Source organism: Festucalex cinctus, chromosome 10 (assembly GCF_051991245.1).
Source record: "Festucalex cinctus isolate MCC-2025b chromosome 10, RoL_Fcin_1.0, whole genome shotgun sequence".
NCBI lineage: Eukaryota > Metazoa > Chordata > Actinopteri > Syngnathiformes > Syngnathidae > Festucalex > Festucalex cinctus.
In genome coordinates, this window is record NC_135420.1 from 15,285,783 (window position 1) to 15,306,249 (window position 20,467).

The 20,467-nt window shown below is 37.7% G+C and overlaps 1 protein-coding gene across 1 annotated transcript in view; it reads left to right on the top strand.

Moving 5' to 3' along the window:
• The window catches only part of adgrl2a (adhesion G protein-coupled receptor L2a), a 271,298-nt gene that overhangs the window by 81,414 nt on the left and 169,417 nt on the right, over positions 1 to 20,467 (top strand). Inside the window, exons 3-6 of the mRNA XM_077534344.1 lie at positions 6,035 to 6,104; positions 10,845 to 10,927; positions 17,568 to 17,687; positions 18,483 to 18,706. The gene's annotated coding sequence lies outside the window, so the exon portion shown is untranslated. The remainder of the gene's footprint in view (positions 1 to 6,034; positions 6,105 to 10,844; positions 10,928 to 17,567; positions 17,688 to 18,482; positions 18,707 to 20,467) is intronic.

Genomic DNA, 20,467 nt, shown 5'->3' on the forward strand with positions numbered 1-20,467 from the left:
GGAAAATCTGGAACTGCATTGTGTGTGGTGTTTGCACCTGCCTTGCAGACGTCTAAAGATGCAAAATAATTCACCGTGCTATGTCTAAGATTTGATAAAAACATTACATGTGCTAAATTCATCTATTTTCAGTTACTAATTCCATAATGGAGCAAAATGAACGGCGCAGAAACAACCACTTTCCACATCTGTTTGTGAAAGCAACCAAGTTTACGGTCGTTTTTTTTCTGCGCGGGCAAACCATTATAAATGAAGCCCATCGTTGTTTACAGGTTACTGAGAACAGTGTAGGTTGTGATGTCTTCAGGGCCTTTTTTCATGCACCATGGCAGTAATATCAGATAATTAAATGCTGCTTGTACGCCTACTTTAAGTTGTTTTGATTTACAAAAGCAAAATGTACATGAAAAGTGCAAGTATAATTAAATACAATATGCAGTTGAATAAGACCTTGACTCTCAAAGCTTCTTCAAGTGACTGCACAGGAATAAGATTTACATTAATGGATAGAAAAATATACCTTTGGACATCTTTGAAATGTCAAACAGGGCATGAACCATCTTGTTCCGTAAACATTACTAAAACACAATTAATGGTAATTACTTATCAGCCCACTACATAGTAATTTCTAGGACCTTTCACCTCTTACTTGTGCACCTTCTTGAGTTTCAGAATTTTCATTTCATACTTCTTGCAAAGATGTATTCATTAAAGCATCAAAGCACTGCGATTGGCTGGCAACCAGTCCAGGGTGTACCCTGCCTACTGCCCATGGCCAGCTGAGATAGGCTCCAGCACCCCCGCGACCCCTGTGAGGAACAAGCGGTTTAGAAAATGGATGGATGGATGGATGGATGGATGGAAGCATCAAAGCAAGTTTACTGACTATTCTTTTAAATGGGAACAAAAGTGTGAGTACTGCACATCCCTTGTACCATGATGCATCTTCAACATTTTCATTTCCCTTTTCACTGGCAAAAGAGAATCTGTCAGAGGCGTACAGGTTGGGGCATGATCAACTTCTTTTTTTTTTTTTTATCTGTTTTTCCCCGAGTTTTCATTATCATCTATTTTCTATACTGCTTGTCTTCATTCGGGGTACAGACACTATCGCGGCTGACTTTGGGTAAGAGACTGGTCCAAATTTGAATTTTGATAGATACAAATAGATAAATATTAGTGTTGTTCCGATACCGATACTGGTATCGGCAGAGGCACCGATACTGCATTAAAAGAGTGGTATCGGTATCGGTGACTACTCACAAGTAACATGCCGATACCATTAATTCCAACTCTAATATAGGATTTTGGATGCAGCATCTTGTGTCTTGCTCATGCATGACATTCACTGATATGTGACATGTTCACTGCATGCCAATCTAAGATATCCTATTGGCCCTTGAATGCTCTGAACCAATGGCAGGACAGCTTTTTCATGTTGAGGAAAAAAAAAAAACGTAGGTATCGGTATGGTATCGGCCGAGACAGCAAAGATTGGTATCGGTATCGGGGGCCAAAAAAACGGCATCGGAACAACACTAATAAATATATATCACACATACATGTCATATTAAGGGAAATTAAGGATCTTAACTAGGTTGGTGACTCGAATAGAGATACGAATTTACTGTTAAAAATGAATGGTAGGATTTTCTGATTACATTCAGAATGGGTCATAAGCATTGTTGCGTCACAAAGGAATGTCAAATGGCCACAATCCACGGACGTCCGTGCCACACTCATGTCACGTATATGTGACGTATGTTATTGTGCGCACATTGTAAACATTATGTGGCTAATGAACATTAAATCAAAGCCCAGCTATAAAGTGTATCAACGCCTTCATCTTTATTACTTCACTACCCTCTCACAGCAGCATACAATACGATTAACATGTCTGGAGTTGACAGGTTAGCTTAGTGCTAGCTAGCGAGCTAGCAGGTATGACACGATACAATCGGATTTACTGGAACAAAGCAAGGATTAAAACTTCCTGGATTCTAGCATTGGCCAGTTGCAAGTTGAAATAAATTATCATAAACTAAAAAAAAAAGGAAATATTTCCGTACGTTAACGCTGCTCAACGCATTGATGTACACTCCGTTTTGATGCTCAGATACGTCTTCAAAAAAGTGAAGTACTTATAAGGCCTTATAAAGTGCTTTGGACACTATAAGGTGGAGATAAAAGGCTACATTAGTGAGAGACCATTTACCAGTTTGATCAAATTGGATTTTTCATTGATTGGAATATGAAGCATACGAAAAGTACGAGAAAATAACTGATTCGAGTTCATTCGGCACTCACTTCTAAACGTGAACATAACTACTGAACGCAGGGTGTGACTTATAGTTATTCCTAAACTATTGTTTGTTAGATGACATTTCTCTGTTGCAACAATACATTTTATGCCATTGGAAAGCTTGTTAATTTCCGTTTTAAATGTTATCCAATCTATTTAAAAAAATAAATAAAAATGTGTCCTGTCAATGTGTCTTCCCACAGTCGTATGTGCTCGATGAGCAAATGACATGCTTTTAGGAATGCATATTTGTTTACAAGAAATTGTAAAACAAATTTATTAATTTTTCTTGTGTCTTCCTTGCCCCAGATAGGACTTGAATCATTCAATCCACCGAAGAACACAAAACAAGAGCAGATAAGAGCAACAGAATGAGCTGCAGGGAAGATTTGGCACAAGGGTGGTCATCCTACAAATGATCTTTTCAAATAGGGCAGAATTTAAAAAGGAAATAAGATGGCTTTTCATTGGTATCAAATGAAATAATGTGAAAACAGAGAAATAATCTATCAAATAAGACTTTTCCCAACTTTTTTTATGTTTATTATACCTCATGACATTGATGTCATTTGTGCGACTTTGCATTCACTGAAGTTGTAATGACGCTCGACGAGCTGCGAGCGCCCGCACGTTTCAGTCCATATCTCAGTAGTGAAGCTGTAGACAGGTTGGCCCAAGTTCCCGCTGTGAGGCAACGGTACATAAAGCACACTCCAGGTGAAAACATACAAGGCTACGCTCCATTAGATCACTCCCTATGCTATTCCTGAGATGGCATTCTCAATTAAAAGGCCCTTGAATCTTGCATTGGAAACACACGTTTTACTGCCCTCATAAAATGTGAGCTCTGGTAAAACAAGGCAGGGGCGTACAGTATATTAGGAATATATGCTGTAATTGACACTACTTTGTAAATGTTTTATGGCTTCACATTGAACCTTTTCTTTCCCCCTTCCACTCTCTGCCTCGCCTTTGGTGATTTGCCTGTTAGCTACCTGCATTTTCTCCCAAGACAATGGCCTGTTCCGTTCATGCAGATGATTTGGTCATAGCAGCGGTGCCAAATGAGTTGGCTGCCAATTAGGGAGGGATTCCACTTACATTTCAGGGCAAACTCCCTCCAGTCACTGCACCCTGTTGTGATATGGCTTTATAAGGAGACTCCAATAGATTCTGCTTTTGCGCTGCAATATTACAATGGTGTTTTGCAATTCTGCATTCCTGGGAGACGGAGTGGTGTAAATCAGGAAACGCACTACACACTGCAGCAGTATGCGATGTCAAAAGCTGCCAATTTAAGTGCTCACACTGTATCGACCGGCTGAGAACCATGACTTGACTGGTCAGATTGAAGGTTTGGGTCAGTGCTGTTCTTTTCAAGCCCTGGTCGTGACTAATATACAGATCAAATTATTTACCAAGTGTCAAAAACAGCATGAAGAAAAAGACATCTCAGCTGTGGACTAGCAATAAAACAACATCGCAAGATTTGGACATCTAGGATATTTATGTTTTAGAAATGGTTGAAACTCTGCTTCAACTTTTTCTTTTAGTTAGGTCTGACAGCTGTAATTAACTAATTTTTGGGTGCAGAATCTAAAACGGATCCCTGTTTCTTTAAAAAAAATAAAAAATAAAAAATCATTGTGTATGCATGTAAATAAACCACAAAGATGAAATAGTTACAAGGTTTGAAAAATAAATACACATCATAAAATGCCCATGGTTACAACATTAACAGAAAAAAACAGCACAATTCCATTTAATTCCTACTCTGCTCGCTTTCTGTTTGCAGATATTGATAGTACGGACTTATGGGGAGCTATATACCGTATTTTCCGCACTATAAGGCGCACCTCATTATAAGGTGCACCTTCAATGAAAGACATATGTTAAAACTTTTTCCATGTGTAAGGCGCACCGCATTATAAGGCGCACCTTCAATGAATAACATATTTTAAAACTTTTTCCATATATAAGGTGCTACGGTAGAGGCTGGGCTTATGCTATGCATCCATTAGATGGTGCTGCGCTAAAGGGAATGAATAAACAGCTGTTTTATTATTTTCGCTGAGGTAAAGTATTAGTATTAGCTAGCGATCCAAGATGGCGGGATCTTCTGTGCATGCACGTCACCGATCATGCAGGGTCATGATAGCGTCTTGACAGCGAGACCTGTGGCGGCTCAATATTGATCCATATATGGCGCACTGGATTATAAGGCGCATGGTCAGCTTTTGAAAAAAATTGAAGGCTTTTAGGTGCGCCTTATAGTCGTGAAAATACGGTACACCTCTCACCACACTCTCAATTGTGACTGCACAAACAAGTTGCCACATCTCTGTAGATGAGTCCAATCGTAGTTAATTTTTCTTACTACAGTCTTACTACAGCTACTCAGTGGAATTTTGCTCATATAGTTGGTAAAGTGTGGCGGAAAAACTTAACGCGCTAGAAAAAAAAATGACTGCAATTTTGGGATCAATTTTAGTGTTAATCAGCATAAAAATTGCGCACAACAGATTTTTTTTTCTTTTCAAATGTTCCCTTTTGTTATGGGATCTAATCGCATTACAACTAGGTAAAAGTACAATTAGGGCTGCTTGATTATGAAGAAATATTAATCATGATTGTTTTGGTAATTGAAACACGATTAGGATGATCATTTATTCATTATTTGGTACAAAACAAGAAAAAGTTTAAACGTATTTTTTTTTTTTTTTTAAAGCATGAACAAATAAAATTGTTTGAAAAGCTATAATTATGCAAAAATGTAAAAAGGTTCAAATATATCAATTTAAACAACTTAAACAACTCAAAATTAGTATTAATATAATAATCTTTTTCTTTTTTTTTTAACGATTATGCTGATTTTGTAATTGTGGAGTGTAATAATTTAGATTGTAATTGGATTTGCCAGCTTATTCTTTGTTAAGAAGTTGATGGATGGATGGATGGATGGATGGATAGATAGATAGATTACTGTTTTGTTATTGTTTTTCATTAATGCTGAAATATAGCTAATGGTAAAGTGAATATGAATGGGCTTTGGTTCAACTGTGATGCTTTCTGGGGGATAAAATCCATTTACGGTAAGTGGTTTGTCACAAATTGCTAGGAACACTGGTTAATAATTAGGCTAATGAAATTAGATGGGTACGATTTAATAACCTGTAATTGAGTGATTAAAAAAATAGGAAAACTATTACTTTGAATGTTGGCCAAAATGTTTAAAACCAAAATAAATAAAAATCAGACGCTGACATGCACGACAAAAACATTTTAGGTCGCAAAAGTCTTTCTTCCGTCCCTGAATTGGAATGTACAGTGAACCATCCTTTGAATGGAAATGTTTAGTTATTATTCCACTCAAAGGGAAAGCAGTCAGAAGAAGCTTACGGCTGTAAATCTCCAAGCTCTACCTCTATGATTGCCCACGCCACGGTGGAATAACGATTAGAAGAAAATCACTAATCAGAGCGGATGTCATTAGCATATTACCAATAACAGCATGCAAATGGAAGAAAAAAAGGGAACTGCCTTATAATGCTGGTTAAAGTAGGAATTAACGTCATGTATAGATGCACACAGCTGCTTGACAAACAGAGACATTGACTTCTAAGCATGAGTCAAGGAAGTGTGTAAAAATGATGTTTTTTCTATGTTTTTGTCTGAGTCTCTCGCTGAAGTACTTGATCCTAATATCTCATTCCCCCTCTTTCTTTTGATCAGCTTTTGCAGCTGGGCTGCCCTGCTTCACTTGGATGCATCAACAAAGCGTGAAGTGGCCACTCTAATTTGGGTAAGTATTGCCTGCATGGGAAGAAATTAGGTGAATTCTTTTAACTTTTCAAACAAACATAATGCAGTCAAACTTGCTGGATGCGAATCAATTACATGAACTGAAAAAAGGTTCGGCGGGTGATTTTGCTCTAATTCTGGAAATCACAGAAGACGTCTTTTCAAAAGCGCACGGCTGTGTCGCGTCACTTGGCAGCTGTATTTCGGTGCAGTTTAATTGAGCGACAGAAAAGGCTAAATGTTTCGAGCTAAAATGTAATGTCATGTACATGCATTTGTTTGGGTTTTGAAATCTTGTTTTCATAAAGCTGTTGTTCTTGATCTGGATTTGAGGGGCAGAGGTCAAGTCACACACCCAACTCAATCCAATTCACATGCATAATGGAACAGATGTAGAGAGTGGAAATCAGCTGTCTATAGAAATGTTGAAACAGACTGAATTAGGAAAGTTAAAGTGGATAAAATTATTCTCATTTTAATGGTTTCTTATGGGAAATAAATGTTCGGAAGACGAACTTTTCGCCTTACACACACTTTCTATATATATATATACATATATTTACCTACACATACTCTTGACACAGGTTAGTAAAATTTTCTAAAAAGTAAAAAATAATAATAATCATAATAAAATAAACCTTCAACAGTGTCAGACTATTAGAACGGAACACTTTACAATAATAATAATATTGAGAGAGTGCGTTATGAGAAGCCTTGAGGAAGATAATAATGCTCAGCTTTGACTGACAATTTAAGAGCAGTATTGACTCATGTAGTAGAATAAGGTAGCCAATTTACACCGTTAGAAAAAGCTTTCACTATGTAGCAGTGCAGTTCTACACTACTGCAAACTACAACCGCAATAATATTTAGGGATGTAACGATATCCAAACATCACGATACGATATTATCACGATATGAAGATCACGATACGATAATTCTCACGATATTGCGGGGGGTTGGCGATTAAAAAAAAAAAAAAGAAGAGCTCATACTAAAATTAACACAATATTGTACTTTTGTACAGAACAGCAATGCATATAAACCACCTACAATCTCTAATAACAATAATGAGGCACTTATTTGCTAATGGAAGCACACATTGATCCCTTCACAAGCAAATTACGTTCCCCTTCACCTGACCATTAGCATAGATTTTAAACATAAAAAGCCAAAACATTCCGAATGAAAATTAAATTGCACTAATAAACTAGCCACTAGAGGGTGCTAGAACTGCACAAATGGAAATCAACATGACTTTATTTTTTAACACGTGTTGCTTTTAAAATATTGTGAACATGACGGCGACGATATTGTGGCAGTTTTTATATCACGATATCACGATATTGCCCATATTGTTACATCCCTAATAATATTCATATACAAATATGAATCTGTGCGCAGATAAACACGTAACTTTTCAACAGTTCTAGGATTGGGAGCCAAAAGGCATCTTTACCATCGACCAGATGGTTTCTTGGGAAATAAAAGAATGTGATCACAATACAAACATTTTGGTATTGCTCCTATTGGATGTTTGAGGCAGATTGTCTCAATTTTTCAACATGTCTAAGCCTTTTGTTTGAGGGAGACCCGTTAAATCTGTCTTGCTTCTAATAAACTACCATTATTCCCCCCAACAAGGCTGCACTCATTAATAACGCTTCTGTCAGATGCCCATTCTCCTATGTGAAAATAGAAAATATCATTAATTACAGTTTCTGTCACCCTTTGACAGCTCCTGCAATTGTTCCAGTCCCTGAGTTCGGTTTCATTGTGTCCACACCTAGTGACCACCTATTCTTTACTGTCTCAATGGGGATGTCCAGCATGTGAGAGCCACAATGGGCCTGTGAGATCTCACCACACATTGCAAAGCTTCTGTCCCAGCAACGCATTAGTCATCGGGGGAAGCGATCGAGTGGAGTGCGAAACTCAAAATGCAGATTTATCACACTCAAGCAGATATTAGAGAACAGTCTCCGTCAAAATGGGCTTGCTTTTCTTTGCGGATTCGGTCGCTTTCTTCTTCGTGCTACTCACTTAAATGGCTTCCCCAGAGAAACACTTTGGGATTTAAGTTTGCTGCATGCGGCTGAAGGAGTTGGAACATTCTTTTATGAATTCAGTCAGCTCTTGTTGCTTATAGAATGCTAATGTTGGAACATTTTCCAACAGGAACAAAAGGGAAACGGGACAAGAGCCCAACTCTGACAATGCGTTGAAGTTATATGATGGATTATTTTGTTTTACATTCCACTACATCTTCCTCAGTTTTTCGCCACCAACATTGTGAAGACCCACTAATATAACAGTCACGATGAATTTAGCAGGTTTGATTAAAAATAAATACATAAATAAATAAATAAATAAATAAAATAAACCTCGGGCCCTCTTGGATGAACTTTGTATATCACAAAATAATGTTATACAACTTTATTTATAACTGCTAAAAGAGGTAAGAGAACAGTTTAAACAATGATTGTGTGATATGTTAAAGTACGCAAGGGAAGACCATACTATTTATGTTGATTATTGATGATAATTAAATGGGTCGTTCTATGCCACCCTAAAACTGAAAATATGAACCAAACAGATTTGGATTTTAATGAAACTCGGTGTGCTTGTTGATAGTTATGGCACAACACTAAATGTCAAATTTTAGGTCAATCGGTGCAGGGGTTTGGGCGGTACGGCCAGAAGGGGAGTGGCCTTATTTCTCAGCAAATCCAGAATCAATCAAACAAAACTGGTATTTTCAACAAGGAGTCCACATCCAAAGAATAATCAACTTTCTATGAATATCCAATGACTAATCAATGAATATTGAATATCTGAGGTAATGGATACTTTGATACTTTATTGCTGCTAAACGAAATATTTATATGTTTTGGAGAACCTGTAAGAGATTGCATTTCAGGAAATAGTTTGTTAATTAAGGTCATGTGATCCACAAGGTCCATTTCAAGCTCAACTAAAACAAAAGGTTACTAAAATATGCACTGATCTTGTAAACGACTGCAGAATTGGCGTTGAATTCCCTATCCAACGATCCCTGTTTGGTCACGATTGACCCAGTAGTTCCTGAAATGAAGATGGCCACACCAATTTTTGCCTTAAATGTCGAAATTGGTCTTTGCACCTAAAACTCTGCCCCGATTGAGTAAAATGTTAGATTTTGTGTTAATGCTATCACTGTCAACAAGTTTCATTCAAATCAAATTCTGCTCAGTTAAACCTACTGGGTGATTTGGCATAAATGACCCACATGTCTGAAGGACCAAACCTAAAACAAACAAACAAACAAAAACATTAAACACTTTTTTTTTTTTTTTTACGTCATCCTGAAAAGGAAGTTGTAAATTCGGAGCAAGGTTATATTATACCTGAGTGGAAAATTGTCACGATTCACACATAGACATAATCAGTCTTCGTCTCCACTTAACTTCAGTCTTTGAATACTTCTACTTTCTTCTCAAATTGACAACTCCATTCTCTAAATTCTATGACATTATTTTGAGGACTTTCTTTATTCTTCAACGTGGCCTTAATAATTCTTTGTAATGTCAAGCATACTACAAACCCCCTCTTTTTTTATGCATTTGGTTTTATTTACAAAGGCAGTGTAAAGAAATTGAATATCAGATAATAAATGTGAGCATAACGCAGGGCAAAATCTAAATCAGTCTCTCAGAAGGGAGGGGAAAAAACAGGCGCTTCTAACGGTAGATCTAAATATGCTTTTTATTATTCATGTGCAGTCCAGGAAAAGAGCAAATAATTCATTTTATTATGCGTGGATGTGATAAACTATATTTATGGACAAGCTGTCAAGATAGCATTCTGTCTCTTCAGTTATTGCTGATATGGTCTCCCGTATACTGTATGCTGTCACACACTGGATTATATGACACAATCGCATAATACACCTCGGTTTGAGTTTCCCAAGATGGATAAGCTTCAAAATATATGATAGCAGACCTCATACTGGCATGCCCTTAAACAAGGGCAAGTTAGCGCGGACTATAATGTATCATCCACTAGAGCTGCGGTCTTGGCTTAGCATGAACCAACGTTACCACAAACCAGTGGTGAGCTTCACTCATCAGTGTTGCTTTTAACTTTGCATGGTGCCGCCTCATAAGATTGACGGCCCAGGCAAGACAAATGGACAGTCAAGATAAACGAGGGAGAATGTGCTTTATTAGAAAACAACGAAGTGAATGGGAATTAGCTTTTCTTGCATTGTGTTTTGTTCTTCTTTGGATATTTACCACACATGAGTTTTTCCTTCTTTTTTTTCCCCCTTTTTCTGCAAATTAGGAGGGTATTAAAATGACTGCTTGATTTTTAGTCCCCTACCCAAGTGTGCACATCGAAGTAGGGCACTGCATTCTGTGTAATTAAGTCGGACAAAATGCACAGAGGGTTTAAACATGTATTTTCCAGAGGCCTAAATTTAGACACTCATTATGGTATCTAGTAGCAAATAGTGCTTATCTATTCAGTTACACGATGCTCTGTTTGGACCATCTATGCTGGAACTGCTGACACAGGGGGATTTAGCTCTTATTGCATATCATTACATGAATGAAATATGTGTACGATTAGATGCACAAGTTGGAAATCTGAGTTACCAAATTAGGTTGGTTGGACTGGGGGTGAAAGGCTGTGAAAGGTTTTCTTAAACATATTCAACATGCTGTTAAAAGTCCATCCATCCATTTTCTGAACCATCCAGGTCACGAACATGTTGGAGCCTCTCAAAACGGTCGTTGGGCCTTCGGCGGGATACATCCTGAACTGATTACCAGCCAATCGCAGGTGATCAGACAAAGAAGAATAACCATTCACACTCACAGTCACACCTATTACCATTGTAGAGTCAATTCACTGAAATACGGAAACTGGAATACACAGAGAAAACCAACACAGGTACTGGGAGAATGTGAAAATTATATCAATAATAATATAACATTAAAAAATGGTCATTAAAAAATTAATTAAATAATAGTAAAGCAACACTAATAAAGGAGTAGTAAAGTACCGTATTTTCACGACGATAAGGCGCACCTTCAATGAATGACATATTTTAAAACTTTTTCCATATATAAGGTGCTACAGTAGAGGCTGGGGTTACATTATGCATCCATTAGATGGTGCTGCGCTAAAGGGAATGTCAAAAACTGTCAGATAGGTCAGTCAAACTTTATTAATAGATTACAAACCAGCTTTCTGACAACTCCATTCACTCCCAAAATGAATAAACAGCTGTTATATTATTTTCTCTGAGGTAAAGTATTAGTATTAGCTAGCGATCCAAGATGGCGGGATCTTCTGCGCATGCGCGTCACCGAACAAAAGCCTTTTCTAGGGGACCATTGACTCTTTTTTTTTGTTTCTTTTTTTTTTTTCTAAATTCAGTTATAATCCTAATATTACATTTGATCCATGGTCTTAAAAAGTCCTCATCTGTGAATGAAACCAAAAGTAACTTCCATTTATTCCATTCTGAAAGCCGTCCGCTTCCCTTCTTTTCTATTTCTTCAGCCTATCACCTCGGTATTGTCTGCTGTGTAATCCACAGTCTTGAGGCTCCAAACGTATTTGTGTTCATCTCATACACAATAGCCATTTCCTTCAAAGACCTGCGGTGCTTCCAAAATCATTTATAGCTTCTTATGACCTCTGCAGTTCTCCAGGGGGTCCTACACTGTGTTAGGGGAATGCAAAAGAGCCTTAGCAGACCTCTATCTTCTGGTATACCTGGGATGGATTCTCGCACGCTAACAATTCGCTCCCAAAGGAGCCTTTGCATATTTGTTTTCTAAAAGGCCATCCAGGCTCTTTATTGTTTGCGGTTCAGGAGCGAGTAAACTCTCATTTTACCACATCAATTAGTCACTAATTCTTGGTTCCCACAAGTAATATTCCACAATGAGATATATTCCTTTCTGCTGAAAGGCGTCATTGTGTTTTATGAGGGGGTCACAAACAGAAGATTTATGTTGTAATTATTTGCGCATAGTTAGTGTGAGAACAGTTAATCAGCATACATTAACCAACACATTTGAGTAATAACAATATGATTAATTACAAGGAAAAACTAATTTTCAGGGCGTGCTATTCTGTATTATTTGTGGAAGTAGAATGTTAGTTGTTTTTAGATACATTTTTGAATTATCTCAGGATTTGGGCACTTTCTTAGTAGCAGGTCATGCATATGATAAGTAGGGATGTAACGATATCCAAACATCACGATACGATATTATCACGATATGAAGGTCACGATACGATAATTATCACATTGTGGGTGCATTGGCGATGTAAAAAATATCACAATATTGTAAAAAAGAAGGCTCATACTAAAAAAAAAAGCACAATATTGTGCTTTTGTACATAACAGCAATGCATATAAAGCACCTACAATCTCAAATAACAATATTGAGGCATTTACTTGCGAATGCAAGCACACATTGATTGCTTCACAAGCAAATTAGGTTCCCCTTCATCTGACAATTAGAACAGATTTTAAACATAGAAGGCCAAAACATCCCTAATGAAAATTAAATTGCACTCATAAAATAGCCACTAGAGGGTGCTAGATCTGCACAAATGGAAATCAACCTGACTTTTTTTAAACAGATGTGTTCCTTTTAAATATTGTGAACATGACGACGACGATATTGTGGCAGTTTTAATATCACGATATCACGATATTGCCCTTATCGTGACATCCCTAATGATAAGATACATTTTGAATCTTTAGTGTCATATCATTCTAGTATAGGCTATACCGCTTATTGCAGTGGTTCTTAACATTCAGGTAATGAACCCCAACAGTTTCCTTTCCTCGAACCCTTTATCACCACTATCTTATTGTGTTCAAGTTTGTGTGGATCCAATCCCAGCAGACTTTGGCACCCCATAAATGCCTTGTATATGTTAATGTGTTGTGTTGTGTTGTTTACGATGGTTTACTTAGAAATGAATACTGAGAGAAAAAGAAAAAGACAGAGAGGACATGTTCCTTAACAACCAGGGTGAGCAAAATATTAAAAATATCTCAAAGTTAACCGGAGCATCACAAAGGAATGGTTCCATGTAAGCCTGTCGTCCAATTATCCATTATGCATTTGCTTTCTGAGTCAGGTACTGGAGAATAGATGAATCCTCCTCTAGAGAAGAGAAAAGTGTGTGCGTGTGTGTGTTAATATGCGCAGACAAGGTGCTGCGTGAAGGCCGAGCGCTGTGGATTACAAGCAAGGCTGACGCTGCGATGCCACCACAGACAAAATGACTCATAATCCCTTAAGAGCTGCCACATATGTCCGCACTGTAAGTCCATTTGTGATACGACAACATGACCTTTGGATTCGGACCCATCTGTTCTGCTTCAAATATTTACGTAAGAGAGCAGAAGCGCTTTAAATTTAGAGCAACAGTTTTACAGTGCATCTTCGGCGAACAGCACACATTTTACATAAATGATATCAAGTGGTGAAATAGTGACGGTTGTTTCTGTGTTACATCCTATTGATATATTATTTAGTCAAGATCACAAATCACACCTTAATATCTTTCAAATTTTCTTCTTTACTTCACACAGAAAACATGAATATAATGAGAAAGAAATAAAAAATATGCCACAAGGGAAGGTTGTTTGTCCAATGCGAGATCAAACACTTTTTCTTTTTGAACAAAAGGTGTTTATCGTTGCCCAGAGATCTCTGCATTTCTCTAACCTTTTTTCATACATAACATTGAAATTAGATTAGCTTTCATAACTAAATACCCTGCCCACACAGTCTGAACATTATACAGCGCGATCAAGAAATGTTTTCTGTAACATTATTCAGTTCTCTTGCTACTGTAAATTTAAAACTACTTATCAAAGGAGAATGATGCCTTTGCTGCGTTTTAGAATAACCGTGTTTGGATTGATCCTCTCTGATTCCCGTTATTTAATCCTTAACTCATTTGCTCCCAAAAACGTATAAATACGTTTTTTTATGTTTTAAGTGTCCCAAAGACGTATTTATATGTTTTTTTTTGTTTTTTTTGTGTGTGTGTTTTTTTTTTTATGTTAGAGCATACAGAAGGCTTTCATGCAGCCTCTCAACTGCAAAGAACGGTTGCAGAAATGGTAGTTATTACACAAACAGCCAGCAGGCGGCAGCTGAGCAAAGGAGATTAACCAGGGCCATGTAGGAAAAAAAAACTAAATTACTTAAAATTTTAATGCATTTGTGAAAACTGATGAAACTTAGCTCTCTTCTAATGCTAATTGCTGCAAAACGGAAACAGAGAGAAACTTACTTTTTTTTCCTGATGAAAGAAGAGACTTTAATCTTTCTTTTGCTAGCAATAGAACACAATATTCTTGCAAAATCAGTCAAAATCCAGTAAAACAGCCGGGAGCGAACGGGATTGCTTGTGTGAAAATGGCTGGGAGTGAATGAGTTAACATACAATCAACAATATCAATTAAGGACAGAATCATGGTCTCTTTTGGCTATGATGACTAATCATGAGCACCACTGAGATGGACATATATCCCATTACACATACTAACAGAAATTTATCCATCGCTCAGGTGTTGCTCATTTAATGTAGAACTCGACAACTCATGACGATAAAATGAGATAAGAGCAAATAAGAAAAAAAGAGGTGAAAGATATATCCAAAAAAGAACGGCAGCTTAGCTTGCAGGAAGCTTTTGAAATGGAAGCTTGGCATTTTAAGAACATTTAGTAGTTATTTAGCTAAATACAAAAGAATTTCAGACCTGAATGTGCTATCAAGGATCACCTGTTTATCTGCTAAAACTTCAAATACACTATCAGAGGAGGAGAATTGGAAACATCTTATCTGGAAAGAACAAGATAGTTGAGGAAAGAGAAAATACATTTCCACTACTGGTAGTTTTTAATCTATTATTAATAAAGTCATCTATTATTGGTACAGATTTCTCTCATGAGGGTTGAGGGTGAGCTAGAGTCTATTCCAGCTGACTTCAGGTGAGAGGCAGGGTACACCTTCAGCTGCTTACCAGCTAGAGCACATTGGAACAAACAACAATTCACACCTATGGACAATTTAGTTTCCAATTAACTTAGTATGCATGTCTTTAGACTATGGAAGGAAACCAGATTGCCCTCTGCAAAACCACAATGAGGCAGATGTGCTAACCAGTCAGTTACTGTGCCATCTAAAAAAGTCAGTTGAGTTTTAATGGCATACTTACAGAAGACCCCTAATCTCATCTCTGTACTGAAGTTGCGTCAACACAAACTTGTACAGATCCTGATTTTGACAGGCATCTGCTCACACCTTTTATACTCTTCAAACTATCACTGAAGATGATGTGCGATGGACCCATTATGCCCAAGGCGGTAAAATATGATATCAATCTTTAAAAAAAAACAAAAAACACACACCTGCTATTGATGGATTGGCGTCTGAATTTTCCAAATCTTTCTCATCTGAAGTAACTTATTTTCCTGTAACATGGAAAAAGCAACTTACTGCAACCATAGCTTGAGTTTTGACCATTTTAATTTTTCAAGTAATTTGGAATATGGATTATTCAATAAATCATACATGTATAAGTTTTGTGTCTTTTCGATGTTTCATGTGCGTGCACTTTGACTTTGTTTGACACATTATGCTACCCAAGTGTGATCGGGTTTAGTGTATGAATGGGAGTTAAAGCTAATAGTAACGTTATTTATTCAGTCAAATTTATATGTCTGAGGTTGGAAGTGCATGTAGATCCCGGTGTTTTAGTAGCCCTCACTAATCCACCTCCCTTGTAACATTGTCGATCAGGCATCAAGGTGAGTATCCTGCACACGGGATATCTATGAAAACTTTGTGAGGCAGATATACTGAGAAAGAGCCCATTAAATTTTCAGAGGAAGTCTGTACATAAAAAGACACTGATACCTGTCCTGGATTTTGAGTGCAGCTTTAAATTAAATGGCGTTCATATCGATCCCCTGTCATGTTCTTTTCTGAGTGCAGAATGCTAATTGCAGTTTGCCACAATTTGTATGGACAAACAAGCAAACATTATGTTGTTATTTTTGACAGTTCAACCTTGGCAGAGCTTTATTGAGTGCCAGCCGAGTTTTATATCATATGGCCTCAGTTAGGGGTTTCACATGAAACAACATACACTCAAGTATGTGGTCTGGGTTATTGCTCATCTGGCTCATCTTTCAGAAACGTAAAAAGGTTTAAGTACACAACAGTGCTGACATGCGAAACTGTCCGTTGACATGGCGCAGATACATCCAGCTCCTAAACAAACCTTTCTTTGACATTCTGTTAGAATCATGCCTTTGCTGCTCGTTCAGCTGACGCTTGCTATTATTCTTGCCTGTACCCTAATGGAAAGCTATTCATCATTGCCAAAAAACTATGCGTTCATTATGACCCATGGCGTGTTTGACCTCATGAATAGAGCTTTGCCTTGGATCTTTTGGACATTTTGAACTCCATCTTTTAATTTAATTGCTATGTAAAAAAAAATACAAATAAAATATCCAACTGGTCATAAAGTAAGCAGATCAGTGAGATACCAATCGATCATTGCAAACAAGCAGGTCATGTGAAACATCTAGCAAACGGCGGAAGCTGATAAGTAAATAAGACTGAGGGAAACTAAACGTCTTCAAATGTAAAGGAGTGGCAAGAGTTTTTGTTCCTGATTGGGTGGTTTGTTTTTGGCCAGAAACCCCTGAAGAAATTTGATCTGGGAACGGGGGTCAGCAGCTTGCCATAATTATCCTAAAGGTCCTTTTACATCCACGTTGTTGTCTCCCGCTAGCGCTGGCCCAATCAGGAGTGTCGCGGGAAAGGAACAAAGCACTTGGCAAAACCTTTATCATCCCATCAGCACCACTGCATGACACAGGAAGACAGCCAGACATGCTTCTCACAGGAGATCCGTTTCTTGGCCCAATCTGTGTTTAAGTGGCTCCTCCGCCACTTCACGGTAGCTGATAGGAGCCCATTTGGAAGCCAGACGTGACTCAGCTACCTGGAGGTGGCCTGAAGTAAAGGCAATGAGCATATAATGAAAGTTCCTAGTATCAATTCTTGTGTTGTTTTGGAAATGGCGTTGTCCTTCCTTCTGATGAAGGTCCATTAGGACTTACAGAAATCTGCGAACAATTACTGTTTTGCTGAAATCAGAGGATTTAGACAATTAAATAAAAAATGGCTCCAAATGACTACTCGATTATTAAAATAGTTGTCAATTAATTTGATCATGATTACTTGTCGATTAATCGATTAATTTTGACAGCTCTAAATGTAACAACGAAACAGATAAATATCAATGTGCAACATTTTACTTCTGTACATTTCTGCATGTGTTTACATTTGCAAATGTTTGTATGTTATGTGTCTTTGTCTCTGGTGTCATTAATTAAAGGGTCAAATTTGTCTTCAACAGATGTCTGGCAAGCAGTAGTCAGCTCCATCTCACCTGAGACCCACTAAGAAGAAATGATATGGAAAACAGATGGTTTATTATACCATTATCATATTACACTGATAATAAGCAAAATGAAAAGTAAGAGATGGAAACACGTATCCATTGATTTCAGATATAACTTTGTTCCCTTTCTTGCTGGACTAAGGTATTTTGACATGTTTAGAGCTCGAGCTTTTAGATGTTAAACTCATACATACCTTATTGATCTAATTTATGTGTCATATATATCTTCTTAGGGATGGGCTGCCTAATTATCGCACACGATGAATGATATTGTAGTGCTTTATTAATGTTCCAAGGTACTGCCAGGGAAAACCAATAAATACGACACTGGGGATCGTAGCGAATGAATCGGAAATATTTCAGTCTTTTAATGAAGCGCTGTCAATGCAAGCCACATGTGCCCTTATTTAAATATGCACATGCTCCTTTTTACAGAGGTTTTACTGTATATAGAGGATGTATAAGTGACATAGCTGGCATGTTTTTTACAGCCGAGGAGCTTTTTTGCCCAGTGTTGGGTCCTTTCTGGTATAAAAAGCAGCAGCTCCGCATACAGATAAGCTTTCTGCATCCGTTTTATGATGATGATATTGCTCACTAGGTAGAGCTAATTAGCACCTTGGGGCCCTGGCGTAACTAAAGTATATTTTTCAAGATGTCTAATCCCATTACATGGAATAGGAAAAGTTAGCATCACCAGGGTGGCAGAGCAATGGGTCAGGACATGAAGGCACCGGGTTTGATTTATCCCACCTCTCATTGAAACATAATGGAAAATCAAACATCATTATTGGTACATTGAACCATAAAAGACAAATGTGTGTTACTGCTCGCACTGTGTTTACTTCAGTGTTTTATGTGCTCCCTTAGGAGGAGTTTGGGCCTGTTGCAGGTCGGCTATAAATCCCGAACTTATCCACGTTTTCAGTCGCAAAGGGAGGATTGCTGTCGGGCTGAAGATGGACCGCATCTCAGGTCTGGATAGAGACCTCTATGACAGGCTCCACTGAGGACTGAATGGACAGCGGTATCTGATGGATGGTGTCAACATCCCCCGCAAATCACAAAGCTCTCCAAGGGAGATTGCAACAAAAGTGAGGTTGGCAAGTCAGAGGACATTCACAGATCTGCACGCAGTATTTGATCTTACACTCACTGACCACAACATTAAGTACACAAGCAAAGTCTAATGACATCCAATTCAAGGCAGAAAGATAACTGTTCCATTTTGATTGACACTGTCAGACATTCATTTTATAATGTGGTTACAATTTGCAGTGGTGTACAATTGCAACACTGAGAGCTACCATCTTTTTTTCTTTTTTTTATATGGCAAATACTGTTCAAGGTCGCAGGTGAATTGGATCTAATATCCCAGCAGACTTTGGACAAGGGGTGGGGTACACCCTGACCCTGGATTGGTTGTGGGGAAATATTTGGTTTCCCTATATAAACAAATGATACAAAATCATGCACGTTATTATTTTGGAAGTTTTGTACAACTGTTACATTAGATCCTGTCTGATTATGGGTTAGATCAGCTTGCACATTTGAGGTTAAACAAGAATCACATTGAAAAACCCCTGTTGAAATGTAATGCTTCTTATATGCTCCAACATATACAATTAAAGGTCTAAAGCTGGTTAACCTTTGATTTATTCTGATTTAAAGCACATTTTCTCATAGTACATAATGACAATAGAGGCATTACACTCTTGTGTACTGTACAAGGATCATTTTAACATTTTTAACTTTTCAATTATGAAGGGTTTGGTGAATGTGCTTTTGAAAATTGTGGGGCTCAGTACGCCCAACAATGTCGAGTTATTTGACGTTCTGTCTAATACTTGCCTTAACTCAAAAAGGGGCAACAGCAGGAATGTTGATGATCAACTCAGATGGAACGTTTTCTTCATCTTCTTTATAATTTTTTTTGCCCTTTGCTATTGATACATGAAACAACCTTAGATTATCATACAATTAGCTCACAAACATACCGTACATTCAACAACAAAAGAATAGTACAGGTATTCATCCTAACAGACAAAATAACCACGTGGCAGAAACTGAAAAAGATTAGGCTTGCATAGCTCCAAGTCATCACATTTGCAGGCCATCTGGTACTTAGCATTGACAATTAGCATTTAATGCTAGTGTTAGCATGACAAGCTAATTGCTAAGCTAATAGCTACAGTAGCAGAAAAGTCAAATTTGAACAGTAGCAATGTTTAGCATGTTAGCATTAGCATGATGGCTAAGCAGCTAACACTTGCAATTATTAAGCATTGCACATTAGTACAGTAGCATTACCTTTCTAAGCTAATTCTAGCTCAATGAGACTCTTCTTTCTCCATGTGGATAACAGTTATGTTCTTGGGGTTTCTTGAATCAGTGACTCACACAGCAGCTTGTCTGTTTCATAGCTAGGTGGCTAGAGTCGGCAACGTCGTCAGTGGTCAGCCATTTTAGGACATGGGGACTGCTACCTACTTAAATACTTGTTACTCGCTTCATTTTTGTTTGTGCCATGTGTCGTATCTCACAACAAAAACGGAAACTGGTTGAGCATTTGGGAGAATTGAGCACGGCAACAGCTATTTCAAAGTCAGTGCTCCATTGACTGTAATGTTATGAACGTTCAAGCAGCCATGTCCCAAGATGGCCGCCCTGTGACTATGTTAATTCTCATTGGCTCACAGCACGCATGAGCCATCTATTGTTCTTATTACATTACACTTATTGTTCTTATTATTCTTCCTTTTGTCCCCTCCCTTCCTGTCATTTCGAAGTAAGATGTCTTACCTGTCAAGCACAAACAATCAACAGGTTAAAGTAATCGAACAAACTGATAAAGT